Here is a 14726-nt window from a genome sequence, read left to right on the forward strand (position 1 = left end):
CCCTCTCCTTGGGACGTCATCGATTCCTGATGAGGACATCACTCTTTCGGATACACACACACACCGAGTATTCCTCCAACAATAGGTCCTTTGATACGAGCTCGTGCACGTCAACTAAATCATGAGGTGAGCTCGTTCCTTAGTGTTCCTTTATATTTTGATAAAGATGGGATGCTACTGAATAATTGTGATGTATTGTTACTTAGGAACACGGGAGAAGAACAGCAAGGGCGCCCAAGCCAAGGTGGAGGTCCAATCAAATTCGAGTCCGTTTTGGAGTCCAGGACCAGTCTGCACTAAAATCGTTGCCCAGGACGCATATGGACTCCGTTTTCGATGTTCTACACATGGTTGGAAAGCTAAGTAGATAAGATTTCCAACGGGACTGGTCCCATATCCAAGTTATTTCTGAGTCAACAGGAATCGTCGAAATAAGTGGACGTCCAGAATCTTTCAGGGTGCTGCGCCACCATATTTTGGGTCGTTGGGCCGTGTAACGTGTTGGAGTCCATTAGGGACGCGTGCAGGGGTCCTTGGCCGACCCTAGTCTTTTATATACAGTAGCCGTCGCCCTAATTAGGGTTGGGTTTTGTTTAGATATTGATCTACACACAGTTGTGAGATTTTCGCTCTTGTTCCGAACCGACTAGGCCGCCGCAAGTGTTTGTGGAACCCCGACTTCGAGTGCTTGAATTCAATTCGCAATATTTCAGATTGCATCTTCTACGTTCTTGCTTGTGTTCTTGGTACGCTTGCAGGGATTGAGCCTTCTTGGCGAGGTCAACCGCGCGACACGGTTGATAACCAACGGAGCTGTGGTGTAGTGATTGCAAGGGAGACGATCTGTTCGGGTCGAAGCCTTTGGATCATCAACGTCGAGTTCTCCACCCACCGACTTATCGCTACCTATCGGAAGATCAGGCCAACATTACCCATCGATTCCCTTCGGATGGCTTTGTTCAATTTGCATAAGCACATCCGCCATGCTCAACGGTGGAGGTGGCGGAGGGTTGTTCTCATTAGAACCCTATGGAAGATCTCCGAGACTATGGTGGGTTCTCATCATGTTGCAATGATAAGATGAAGAGGGGAAAGTTAAACTCTGACACAGCCTAAAAGCATTCACCAGATATTGTTTCCTTGGACCCTTAATACCTTATATATGGAAACATGTATGCATATGACCAATAGGGAAAAATGAATGCATGCTCGATTCTTATCTACCGTTTCTTTCTCGAGTGTGTCTCTCTGCAATAAACATCAAGATCACATGCATTTATATAACCAATCATCACCCTTCGCACCAGAAAGAATAAGTAGCACGAACAGTGCTAGTGCATCTTGCTGCACAAGCGACAATTTCTACGTTGCTGCCAAGGTATGCACTTCCCGTACCATCGCCTGTATCGCACTAGTTGAGCCCCCGATACTTACTAATATCGGGATGCGTTCGTTGCCCTTTTCATCGATGCAACATAAATCATAAATGTATCACAATATGGAAACAAACAATTTAAATGTCGCTCATATCCACGCTTTATACTTAGTGGCATAATATAGCAAATTTATACATATTAGCAAGAGAGGCACTAAGGAAACTTTAGTGGGTTGCTTAGTGATGTTGAGACACTTACTAAATAATGCTTAGGATGTTGTTTAGGCTACTTGATTAAACCACGATTTAATACCACGCTGTGAGGAACCATCCAAATAGTACTCTAATTAATTATCAGGAGGATCATTTGTAACACCCTGATTTTCAGATTTCTCAAATTTCTAATTTTTTTCAAGATTATTGAATAGCTTCACCAGTAGTATAGGTTTAAAACCTATTTTCTTAATCAATCAATCAATATAGGTTATTATTTTGTGTGCATTGCATGCTGAATTTTGTTAGGAGCCAGGTAAATGCATTAGAGTTTTTTTTCTTTTCTTTCTATTTGGTGTTTTGAGTGAAAAAGATTTTGAAAAGGTTTTTACAAAACTCAGTAGTGAATAAGTTAAGGATCTTAATGGTTGGAATTCAAAATCTTTCAATTCATCATCTATTCAATCCTCGATCATACCTGATCCTTCTCTAGGTCAATTCAAATCTTATCCAAATCCTTGTTTAAATTCAATCTCTCCTCTTTCTTAAATTCTACCCAAAATCTAAATTCAAATTTCTTATCTACTTCTATTCTTGTTCAACCTTATCTTTTGGTTTCTCTCAAATTAATTCACTCCAACCACAATTCAAATTCAAATCCTATTCAAATTTCTCTGCAAAAGCTTCTTTTCTAAACCCTAGATATACCTAAAGTATCTTTCGGCTCAATCTTGCTCAAGTTCAAACCCTTAGCCAAGTCTTCTAGATGGCCCAACAAAGGATCCACGAAATCTGTAAATTTTCACGGAGTCTTGGACAGCCTCATCTTCTCATGAAGGTTTGGGGTTCCAAACGGTGTCAAATGCAAATCTTGACAATACCAAAGTTCTAGGTCTCGTCGAGAGCTTCGATTTGAACCTATGGAAGTCACCTTTTGGATAATAGAGCTAGGAGTTGTGGCTCCCGAAATCAGTACTGCGCAGAGAAGTCCAAGTTCAAATAGTTTATCTTGTGGTGCATTTTTGGAAATCAAGATGGCGTTTTCAGAAGTTACAATGACTACCAAAGTTGTATATCTTTTTGAGTACTAAAATTTAGAATCAAGAAATGTCCAATTTAGTGTCCGGGAGATGGAGATATCATCCTTGGAATAGAGAGCTTCGAAAAAGGAAATCATAACCGACTCGAACTCGAATCCGATTCGTATTCGGTTTGGACTCCACCTCAACCAGCCGCCCCTAGCCCTATAAATATGAGTTGCACGCCCTCTCCTACGCCTATTCCATACCCCCAAGCCCTAGAAGTCGCTGTTGCCATGTTCGTGCATCGTCAGAGCGTCGCCGTTCGCCGGAGCCGCCGCCGCCCGTGATGCGCTACGTCGTCTTCTCCGCAAATCATTCTTCCTCGACCACGAAAGCAAGGTGAGGACCCCTTATTCTCCTCCCTTACTACTGTTTTAGCATCATACTAAGTTCCTAGCTAAGCTCTAGCCCTGGCCAAAGCCCAATCTGTGCCGCCACGGTCGTCACCGTCGCGGATAGCCGTGGGACAACCACGCTGTTCCGGACCGACTAGAGGTCAAATCACCAAGCCATTTCACCGATGCATGTACCATGATGTTCCCCATGCCCTCACCAACCGGTTCGGCCAGTAGAGCAGCCAAACTACCGCAATCAATGTCGACATACCCGCTGTCCGGTTTCTGGACATGTTCTGCACGCGCATCGGATTTGCATTCGAGTTCCCCATCAATCCGAAAGCCGTATAGATGCACCAACCGCGTCACAAAGTGTCCCATGGAGTCTTCTACGTTACCCTAGGAGCCCATCCCCGTTTGTGCAGCGACACGACCAGGACGCCATTGCCAACCACAGCACGTCGGAGCCATAACCCGTCTCATCTCTACTGATCGTTCTTCCTCTCAGTGGATGATCTACCCAAAACCATGTCATAGCATTGTGTTCCCGGGATATATGAACATCTCTATTCAAACAATTTCTCAAATTTAATAGCCAATCTCCTAGAACGTGAGTGTCTTCGTTCCTGCATTTGTTCGCGGTCACTACCAAACATAAAAGCAGTCATCGCTGTTTTGCCACTACCTCGGATGACCCCTTTCAAAACCAACCATACCATTGAATTAGTCTTTCCGCATTCTACGTCATGCTTCTCTCATTTCACTGAAACACCATTGAAGCCGACATCGATGTCTGTGGCCACATGCTCGATCGCCATCTTCGATGAAACCTGAACCACCACCGCTACATAGAGTCACCAGTAGTATCTTTAACCTAGAATCGCAACCTTCGGCCTTTTTGATCCATCATAGGTGGTCGATATTAGATCTCAGTATATCCCTTCTTTAATCCAAGATGGTACTTGCATAGCATGCCAAGTCAGCACCACATCAGTCTCCTTAGCCTAGTCAGCGAAGTCTAGTCTGCCCTAAACTTCTTCAATCTTGCATAAGGATGTTGTTAAGCCTGACACAGTGATTATGCAATAAAGCATTTCCTATAGGAATATAGTTTCGGTAAATTAGCATTTCCTTTTCAGTCTAATCCATCTCCCGAAAGCTGTTCTCTTTTCATCTTAACTCCGATTTAGACAATTATTGCGTCTAAAGGTTTCTAAAATCCTCCCGATCCAACCATAGTGTTTTTAAAGTGTTTTGATGATGTTTGGTATATTGTTCTTAGTTTTTCTTTGTGTTCTTTGTCGATAGTTCTCGCGATTAGTCGATAACGTTCCGGAGCAGTTCGAGGGACTTCAAGACCAAGATTTTGACAACACTGAGCAACATTGGGTAAAAGGCAAGTGTCCTTGATCATATTGAACCTATGTTTTTAAATGTTTTGTTTTGCAAAACTGCATACAATGTCTGTTAATATGATGGGTAGTCACCTATGTTAGGGTTTTTCCTAGATTTTTCCTTATCATCCCTTGGAACTTAGATGTTTTATGGTTAGATGTCCTTTATGGGTAGATTGCTTAGCCATGCTTTTAGGATGTTAAGAAGTGTCATGATCTTGACTAATGAACATATACAACAGTAATGGTTAATTTGTTAATGGTCTAGGAACATGGAACCTTAGGCCTTGAGTAAAGTAGTTTTGATGGTTGTCGTGGTTATGATGTTGGTTTAGTGTTTGCTCAAGTAACCTAAGTAAGGACTGGTTCGTGGAGCGACAACCCAAGAAGTAACGTACCAACCACAAGGCTGATATGGGTAAGGCGTGACATACTAATTAGAGTCTATCCAGTGTGTGTTGGGTCAGCACAAAAGGGGGCTTCTGGGTAGGAGCTTAGCTTGCGTAAAGCCTAGCGGTGAAACATAGTGGGCAGACACATACTGGACTAGTCTCTGGTTAGTGGCAAATGTCATGTAGTGATTCTTGGCGGCACACCACTGGCGTGTGTTAAGTGTTTCGCGAACACGGCAACATGAAATTCATTGACTCGTGGGGAAAGCTGGACAACCTCTGCAGAGTGTAAAATTGTTATAACAACCGTGCTCACGGATATGAGAGATTTGGATCCTCACATGATTAGTGGGTTGTGGTTATGAGTTTGGTTGTGATTATGGTTCTGGTACAGGGAGTACTAGATGGTTGTGGTTATGGTTCTGGTACAGGGAGTACTAGATGGTTGTGGTTTTGGTTATAGTACAGGGAGTACTAGACGGTTATGGTATGCAAGGTGGGGAGTCTTGTATGCTGCGTGTTAGACTGTATGGGTTACATTCACTTAATAATTGCCTAATGTTTTTGAGTCCAAATATGTTTCATTACTCTCATTTACGCAAATATACCATGTGTTAGCTTATTCTTGGTATAAGTCTGCATATCATTACTTTCCCCCACTTGTTGAGCGCGTCATGTGCTCACACTTGCTATTTTCCCTATACCATGCGACATGTGTGTTGCTGCTCAGTGAGTGAAGATGTTGAAGACTATCAAGACGAGGTTGTGACGTTCTAGGCGCGTGTCTCCCGGTCGGTTGCATGTGGTGTTGTTGGGTACCAGTGCTTCTATTCCGCTGCAGATATCTTCTTAGAAGATAATATATGTCAATTGTTGTAAGAGTTTAGCGTTTATTTAATAAAAGTATTATTTTTGTTACTTCACCTGTGACGTCCTTATGTGTGTTGAACATCCTGGGTACACATAAGCCGTATCTGGTTTTGGCCATTAAAACCGGGTGTGACAGAGATGGTATTAGAGCCATATTGGCTCGGGCTTTGAGGGAGCTCGCCGGTGGCACGACGGATTTTGCCAGCGGCGCGGTGTGTTGCTATGTGGCGCTGCTATGCTCAAAAGCAGCCGAGTGACAGGGAACAAAGAGAAAGAGAAGAGCAAGTGAGGGCAGGGAGGGGGGATAAGGACCGCGGCCATACCTCGGTGCCATGCTCCGGTTTGTCCGGTGACGTGGCCGGCAGCCCGAGTCAACAAAATTGGCGGCCACCAAAGAGCAGTGCGGCTGAGAGGTAGAGAGAGCGAAGAGGATGACAAGGTGGGCCCGATGAACAGTGACCTCCCGAGAAAAATATCCCCCATCACTTTACTGATTCAATTGGAGATTTTTCAAGGCCCCAAAAATCGTGGGACAATTTTCATGTGAATTTAAAATTCATGTGTAACCAATTTGAATTGGTTTGGCCCAAAAAGCCTGAGCCAAATTCAAATTAAAATTCCTAAAAAATGCATCCTTTTCTAACTTTCTCTAATTTTTATGCCTTCAAAAAAATCCTAAAAATTTAGAAAAAAATATTTATATTCTTCATATGGCATGGACTAATTTTTAAATTTTTTCTCAACCCTATGTTGTATAGAAATATTGTGAGTTGCTTCACAAAGTATTACTTAATATTATTTTAACAATTTGAGTTCAATTTAAAACGCATGCCAAAAATTGCTCAAAACAATAAACATGATGCGGCAATTCGAATTGTTCTTACACCTTGTAGGGGGTACAACTTTACCCACACGACTCGAGGACCATTCGGCTTGTGCTACTCGCGAAAGTACACACAAGAGGGTACTCGTGTCAACCTTTCTCATACCCAGAACCACCTACTTGCAATGACTTTATAGAACCTGTCGGAGGATTAACTCCTGTCGCAGGGATCCCGAGAGACCCTTTTTTAGAGATTCAGCCGGGGGGATGATCCTGAATAAGTTCGTCGGAGAAATAAATGGGAATGAATGCAACGGCCGGTGGTGGGGGTGACGACCTAGTGCAAGAAGAAGTAAATGCACCGGAATTTAGATAGTTTCGGGCCGCACGGGGGCATAACACCCTACTCCTGTATGGATGCTATAACTATCCTGAGGAAGTCCCTCAAGGATGTTGCTGGTTACAAGGATGTTGGCCTAACTAAGAGCTTGAGGCTCCTTGTTCTTCGGCTGGAACTGTGCTCAACCTTGCTCACAGTGTCTACTCTCGCTCTGTGTTCTTCTTTCTTAGTCTTGTTCGTCTTGTTCTCTAGGATGGCTCGATCCTCGCTGTGGTTGGTCTGTTCTTCTTGTTCCCTAGCTCGCCCTCCCTTCTGTGTTGCCGGCTATTTTAAGTACTCGCCGGCCACGACATGCCCCGAACGGAAAGGAGGGGGCTCGAGTTCCGAGACGCCATAAATGGAAAGGGCGTCATCATTTCTTCTGGGTGAAGTGACCGGGGGTGGAGAATGCGTCGCACGACCGGTCGCCCGTCACCATAAATGCCCTAGCAACAGGGGCCGTGGAGAGGGCCCACTGGGTAGCCGCAGAGCAACCCGGCGTGCTCGCCCTGTCTTGTTCCCCTGCCACAGCAGTGTGGCAGACGGAACGCCTTGATCCTCACGACGTTATCCCGAGACAAGCCGGATGGCACGGGATGGGACCTGTGCAATTAATGACCCCACGCCTCTCTGCCAAAACGTGGCAGGAACTGACGCTGAGTGCGGCGGGAGCAGTTGGAGGTGTCAGGCCACGCACGCTCATTAAATGCGGCCTCGGACCTCTAGCTGGTTGACACCTCATCGGCAGGCCCCTTGGGGGCCTTTCTGGGTTGTCGGGGTACCGAGTGCTCTTGCACGAACCCTCGGGGAACCGAGTGCTCGGGGGCTGCCACGTGCAGCCTCGAGCACTCTTGTACGGATCTTCAGGGAACCGAGCGCTCGGGAGCTGCCGCACGCAGCCCCGAGCACTCTCTCCCGGAACTTAGCTCTTCTGATCGTCGAGGGACTAGGGTGCTCGGGGGTGACTGGGCACCTCCCCGAGCACTTTCTTCCCGGTACTCGGATTCCGTGGATCATCGGGGAACTGGGGTGCTCGGGGATCACCGATTGTGGCCCCGAGCACCTTCTCCCGGGACTTGAGCTTTTCTCATCCTATAGGAGAGACCTCGCGGGGTTGCACCATGTGGCGGATGGCTGGCCTGGCCTCGGGATTTAGGGACCCCTGGTTCCTGATACACCGACAGCATCGGGGTTACCGTGAGCATGTCCTGGACACATCCGGCTCCCCACCACATTGCTTCTCCTTTTCTTTTTCTCTTACGCGTCAAAGAGCCGCAATGCAAGTGTCGGCACGGCATATGATGATCGACTTACCTTACTATTAGATCAGCATGTGGTGAGTACGAAAAGTGCTAGAGCCAACTGCACCGACAGACGACCTTAAACGATGCAAGCGGTCTATGGCATTCGGGCTCCTCTCCTGAACTACCCGGAGGACTCCTCCTAGGCTGAAGATACCCCTAACACCGTCCACATCTCACCTCAATCGCACATCTCAACCATCCATCTTAACCTCATCTTTATGTCGGTGGACAGTGATTAAGCCCTAGACTTGTGAACAACGGCAGTACTGTCGCTCGGTTTCTACCGAGGGCCTAAGCATTGCTAAGCATTTCGAATATTAATCTAGACACCAACTATATCATCAAGGCTACAAGGATAAGGATTCATCAATAAGTCAAGGTAGAGACAATGCATCAATATAGGTTCTACCCATATCAACCCGACGCTGGACTTAACACATGCAAACATACATAAAGCATATTTTATCAATTTAGACTCCATTTAATTTGAACAAAGGGTGCAATATTCTTAGATGCTTGCCTTGCTGCTCCAGAGTTTGCTCGATACTTCCCGCACAGAACTCACAGAAATGCAGAAGGTTGGTGTTGTCCTCGATCGCGCTCGCGTCACGCTAGAGACCTTCGTTCACTAATGAATAACACATGCAATGATGAGTATGAATGACGTGCACTGACGGATGCTCCACAGTGTGTGTCAACAGTGGAGATGCAAAGCTTTCAGGTCATGAGTTTAAGGCATCAAGGTTTTCTTATTTTGGATTATTGACAAACACTTAATATTTCTTGGATTAATTAAGCTTAAAACAAAGCTTCACCCTAAATAGAAAATTAATTCATACTTAACATGAGGGTGATTATTTTTAATGAGTAGGGAATCAATTAATAAGATTTAGAAAATTGATTTCATCAATTTTGGAGCTACCAATAATTAGTTATGGATTAATGAAGCTCAAACATATTTTATTAACCTATGAAATTTAAACCCATATTTCATAGCTCCTAGTATTTTTAACATGTAGATAATGATCATACAAACCTAACCAAATTGGTTTCATCATTTTTAGAGCTATACTTCTTTCCACGTATTTTACAAGTTTTAGTCGATTTAATAGTTCTACAATAATTACTTTGTCGATTTTCTCTATTTAACCGAATAAACAACACAGCGACATTTTTTCCCACCGGCATGCAGCTATCCCTAGAGACCACGGGTGGGGCTGGTCTGTTGACTCGATCCAACAGACCTTGAGCCACGGCGGCACTACGCTGTCTCGGCTGACCGATCCGGCTGGCAATCGCTGGCGGCGAGCGACAGCTCCACCGGCCCGGATGAGGGCACCATCGGCTTCTACGCGTGCTACAGAACTCAATGGAGCAGCTCTCGGTCGACGAGCCCGGTCGGAACTAGGCCGACGGCGTGTGGCCATGGGTGGCGGTGGTGGCTCGGTCGCTGTGGTGACACGGGTCGGCGATGCACTGAAGAAAAACGGACGCAAGCTCTAGGATCTATGGGGGATGGGGAAGCTCACCACGGTGTCGGTTGGGCTAGAGAGGCGGTGGCTGATGGCTCGGCAATGAGGTGTTGGGTGGAACTGCCAGAGCCAAAGGGGAAGAGGGGTGGCGCGACGGGTCAGCGACAGATTTAGAGGGGAAACGGTCAAGGAGACTTCGGTGACCTTCCTTCGTGCTTCTCGTGGCTCGGGCTTTGAGGGAGCTCGCCGGTGGCACGGTGAATTTTGCCAGCGGCGCAGTGTGCTATTGTGCGGCACTGCTCTACTCGAAAGTGGCCGAGTGAGGGGGAGCAGAGAGAGAGAAGAGCAAGTGAGGTAGGGAGGGGGGATAAGGACCGTGGCCACGCCTCGGTGAGTGATCCGGTTTGTCCGGTGACATGGCTGACCGCCCGAGTCAACAAAATCGGTAGCCGCCAAAGAGCAATGCAGCTGAGAGGCAGAGAGAGCGAAGAGGATGACAAGGTGGGTCCGTTGAAAAGTGACCTCCCGAGAAAAATATCCCCCATCACTTTACTGATCCAATTGGAGATTTTCCAAAGCCCCAAAAATTATGGGACCATTTTTTTTGTGAATTTATAATTCATGTGTTACTAATTTGAATTGGTTTGGTCTAAAAAGGCTGAGCCAAATTCAAATTAAAATTCCTCAAAAATGCATCCTTTTCCAACTTGCTCTAATTTTTATGCCTTCAAAATAATTCCCAAAAATTTAGGAAACTTCATTTATATTCATCATATGACATGGACTAATTTCTAAAATTATTTCCAACCCTATGTTGTATAGCAATACTGTGAGATGCTTCGCAAAGCATTACTTAATATTACTTTAACAATTTGAGTTCAATTTAAAACACATGCCAAAAATTGCTCAAAACAATAAACATGATACTAATGATGCTCATTAATGTTTAATGACATGATTAACTACTTTGGGCCGTCATAGCAAATTTATCGCTCACATATGTAGAGATGCGGTTGCAGGAATGGAGAAAGGGTACTCCTGGCCAATAACTTCCACCACAGTGGACGTGGTTACGAGACCCCCTGTCGTTCTCCCAACCGAGCACTAGGGCGGCCTCTCTTCTCACTTCGCTGCCCCTTCTTCCCATAAGCCACTACAGTGCCACTTGCCTCTCCAGTCGCATCTCCATCCTACACGCCTTCGTTCAGAACTCTGCCATGAAGCGCTGCCTTCAGATTTGGTGCATTATCGTTGTCGGAGGATGAACTCCTGTCGCAGGGATCCCGAGAGACCCCTTTTTAGAGATTCGGCAGGGGGGATGATCCTGAATGAGTTCGTCGGAGAAATAAATGGAAGTGGAAATAAATGCAACGGCCGGTGGTGGGGGATGATCGACCTAGTGCAGGGGAAGTAAATGCACCGGAGTTTAGACAGGTTCGGGCCGCACGGGGGCGTAATACCCTACTCCTGTGTGGATGCAATATCCTTCCCCGAAGGGGGATCCCTTAGGGATATGTCTGGTTACAAGAATATATTGTATAACTGAGAGCTTGAGGCTCCCTTGTTCTAGCTCTGCTCAAGCTTGCTTGCAGTGTTCTTCGGATGATGTCTTCGATCGTCTCGATCTACCTTTTCGATGTGTTCGGTGTGTTCGATCGTCTCTATCATCTTTCTGTATGCCCATCCTTTTATGCACTCGCCGGCCACGACATACCCCAAACGGGAAAGAAGGGGCACATGTTCCAAGACGCCACGACTGAGAAAGACGTCATCATTTCCTCTGGGTGAAGTGACAGGGGCGGTGAAAAAATGCGACGCGCGTCCGACCACCCGTCACTGTGGACGCCCTGGCGCCGGGCGCCGTTGAGAGGGCCCACTGGGCAGCCACAGAGGCACCCGGCTCGCCCACCCTGTCTTGTTCCTCTGCCAGGGCAGGGTGGCGGGCGGAACGCTTTGATCCTGGCAACGTTATCCCGAGATACACTGGATGATACGGGACGGGACCCGTGCAATTAATGGCCCCACGCCCCTCTGCCAAAGCATGGCAGGGACTGACACTGCGGCGGGAGCAGTTGGGGATGTCAGGATGTCAGGCCGCGCGTGCCCATTAAATACGGCCTTGGACCTCTGACTAGTTGACACCTCGTCGGCGGGCCCCTCGGGGGCCCTTCTAGGTCGTCGGGGTATCGGGTGCTCTTGCGCGAACCTTCGGGGAACCGAGTGCTCGGGGGCTGTCACGTGCAGCCCCGAGCACTCTCTCCCGAGCACTTTTGTAGAACCTTCGGGGAACCGAGCGCTCGGGGACTGCCACGTGCAGCCACAAGCACTCTCTCCCGAGCACTTCTGTACTGACCCTCGGGGAACCGGGCGCTCGGAGGCTGCCGCACGCAGCCCCCCGAGCGCTCTCTCCCGGTACTTAGCTCTTCTGACCATCGGGGGACTAGGGTGCTCGAGGGCGAGCGGGCACCTCCCCGAGCACTTTTTTCCTGGTACTTGGACTCTGCGGGTCATCGGGGAACTGGGGTGCTCGGGGACCAGAGGCTGTGGCCTCGAGCATCTTCTCCCGGAACTTAGATTTTCCTCATTCCGCAGGAGGGACCTCGCAGGATGGTGACACGTGGCGGATGGCTGGCCTGGCCTCGGGACTCAGGGACCCCCGATTCCTAATACACCGACAGTAGGCCCCGGGCCCATTGGTAGGTGATGGCACGGAGACTGCGGATGGGCCCTTCGTCGCGAACGAGGCCGAGGCTGGCGTGGACGCCACATGATAGGCTTTGAAGAGGTGGCCCTTTAGACCCGGGCCTCGGGTACGGCCCAGCGGGGAGACGAGTAGACGCGTGTCCACACAACTCCCGAAGGGCATGACAACGATACGGGCGGCACGCGCGGCTGCCCCGCAGATCGAGGAAAATACACCTGGCAGCCGCTGATGCCGCATGATCGGCGGGAGATTCGCCTGGTAGTTGCGCCGACCGAGGAGGCTGTCCCACCGAGCGAACCGTTGGCCGGCAACGTTTGAACTCTCAGATATAAAAGGGGGAGGGGATCGATCCGCCCCCCTCTTTACGCCTTCTTGCAATCTTGCTCTTGCCTCCTTCATGCTCCGAAGCCCTTAGAGACCTTTCAGGCGATCGCAGCGCTTCTCCTCCTTTCTCTCCACCACCAGAACACCTCCGCTCCCGTCGAGATGCCGAGAGCCGGAGGAGGCCGTCGTGACAGGACTCCGGACAGCATTCTGCCGGAGTCTCGTCTGAAGAATGAAGAAGCGGCGGCCAAAATTAGGAAGCTGCTGGTGCCCGAGGGGCAGGAGGGAGCCGTGGTGGTGACGCCGGTGAACTTCCCGCCGGCGACGACCGTTCCCGGGCGGATTGTTTTATTCACTTCTTTCATGGCGGCGGGGTTGGTGCCGCCGTTCTCGACCTTCTTCCTCCAAGTTCTTGATACCTATGGCATCCAGCTGGTGCACTTGAGCCCCAACTCCGTCGTGGTGCTAGCGGTCTTCGCGCACCTCTGCGAGATGTTCGTGGGGGTGGTGCCTTCGGCGACGCTTCTCCGACACTTCTTCGTCTTGCGGCCGGCCGGGAAGAAGAGGGGGTACTCCACGGCGGACGTCACGGGGTGCTGCAACCTTCGGCTACGAGACGGCCTGGGGGAGCACTACATCCCCCAGGTATTGCGCAGCAAGTGGGAGGAATGGCAACGGGACTGGTTCTTCGTCGACGTCGACCCACACGATCGTCTTGCTCTACCGGAAGCGGCGGCGGAGCCCCGGAGGTCGACGTGGGAGGTACCGCCGCCAGAGGATGCGAGGATGGAGCCGGTGCTCGAGCGCATCAGATTTCTGCGCGACTCCGGGCTGACCTCGGTCATGGTGGTGGAGGACTTCTTGCACCGTCGCCTGGCACCCCTGCGGGAGTGGGCCCGGCCGTGCTGGTTCTACACCGGGCCTGAAGACATCACTCGGACCCAAATCGGCACAAGCTGGGACCTAGGCCCAACGGAGCTGAGAGGCATGACCCGAGTGATAACCGGATTGGAAGACATGAGCCGGACTGAGCTCCCGTGGCCGGAGATGGCGCTCTGCGCCAACCCCGAGCGCGCGGCGATCATGGCGCAGCTGCCGGAGTTCGATGCCCAGGGGCTCGTGGACCGGCCGAGGAGCCGGAACCCCGAGGCCCCCGAGCTCCCGGGGCTGGACGAGCCGGCCAGCGAGGAGGCCACGAACAGCCCGGCGCGGGCTGGTGGCGGGGCCGCTGCGGGCAGCAGCCGCCGCACCAGAGAAGAGGGCACCACCGACATCATAGTGGCGGCGGCACCGGGGGATCGGGGGAAGCGCCCCCGAGTCTACATCCCAGTGCCGGACTCTCCGCCGTCACCGTCGGCAGCGGCGACGTTCCCGGTCCTGGAACTGCGACTTGTGAGGATGGGGCCTGACCCGGCGCCTGAGAGCCGCGTGGCGGCCCCGCCGAGCCCCCGGCGGAAGAGGAGACGGGAGGATTCCGGGCCGGCGCCACCGGACCCGGACTTTAGGCTCCCGGCGGCCAAATGGCAGTACCGGGGGACGACGACCGAGTAAGTTTCATTCTCCGCTCTTTCTTGGGCGCTCTTTGCCCGAACTGAGCTTTGATTTTAATCTTCGTCTATCCTCCGCAGGCCGCCCGCAGGCGCCACCGCGATTGAAGGAGCGCGGGCGCCAAGGCCAGAGCCAAGCCCGCCGGCCGTGCCGAGGTAGGCGGACACAGCGACGGCGGGAGCGCCAGCGGACGCGGCGGCCAAGGGGAGGACGGCGGAAGCGGCGGCTGAGGGGAGGACGGAGCAGTCGCCCGAGCCTTTGGCGCCAGTGGAACCTACCCCGGGCATGCAGAGCCCGGGGCGGATGGTGGCAGAAACAACGGCCTTGCCGGGGCCGGCGGACGCGGGGGCCGAGGCGGGAATGTGGCCGTCGCCCGAGCCTTCTGCGCCGGTGGAACCTACCCCGGGCACGTAGAGCTCGGGGCGAATGGTCGTGTGGCATCCCATGGGGACCTCGAACCCCCCGAAGGTGGATTGCGGGGAGGCCGGTACTCCACCGGCGCCAGGCAGGC

Source organism: Phragmites australis, chromosome 3 (genome assembly GCF_958298935.1).
Source record: "Phragmites australis chromosome 3, lpPhrAust1.1, whole genome shotgun sequence".
Lineage (NCBI taxonomy): Eukaryota > Viridiplantae > Streptophyta > Magnoliopsida > Poales > Poaceae > Phragmites > Phragmites australis.